This window comes from Hippocampus comes, unplaced genomic scaffold (assembly GCF_001891065.2).
Source record: "Hippocampus comes isolate QL1 unplaced genomic scaffold, H_comes_QL1_v1.1 scaffold126, whole genome shotgun sequence".
Taxonomy (NCBI): Eukaryota; Metazoa; Chordata; class Actinopteri; order Syngnathiformes; family Syngnathidae; genus Hippocampus; species Hippocampus comes.
Genome location: NW_017805409.1, coordinates 859,462 through 860,037, shown reverse-complemented (window position 1 = coordinate 860,037; position 576 = coordinate 859,462). Strand labels below are relative to the sequence as shown.

General features: G+C 39.1%; 1 protein-coding gene across 7 annotated transcripts in view; it reads left to right on the top strand.

The window, feature by feature from the left end:
* The window catches only part of nhsl1b (NHS-like 1b), an 86,894-nt gene that overhangs the window by 78,219 nt on the left and 8,099 nt on the right, over positions 1 to 576 (top strand). The gene's annotated exons all lie outside the window — the stretch shown is intronic.

Here is a 576-nt window from a genome sequence, read left to right as displayed (position 1 = left end):
AAAAAAACGACCATGTATAGTAAGGCGTTTTTAGCCGAAAAAACGACCATGTGTAGTAAGGCGTTTTAAGTCGAAAAAAACGACCATGTATAGTAAGGCGTTTTTCGCCCAAAAAAACCGACCATGTTTAGTAAGGCGTTTTTAGCCCAAAAAAACGACCATGTATCGTAAGGCATTTTTAGCCGGAAAAAAACGACCATGTACAGTAAGGCGTTTTTAGCCCAAAAAAACGACCATGTATAGTAAGGCATTTTTAGCCAAAAAAAACGACGATGTATAGGAAGGCGTTTTTAGCCCAAAAATAAGACCATGTGTAGTAAGGCGTTTTGAGTCGAAAAAAAACGACCATGTATAGCAGGGGTCCCCAACCTTTTTTGCCCCACGGACCGGTTTAAGTCAGACAATATTTTCAGGGACCGGCATTTAAGGTGTGGCGAATTAATACACAAAATAATATGGTATGAGCTGCATGAAAACTGTGGTGTTTTCGAAATATAATAATAAACACAAGGAGCGTCTAATCTGGTCGCAACACTCTTATCGCTCTGGTAATGTTTAATGCCTTCAAAATACGAT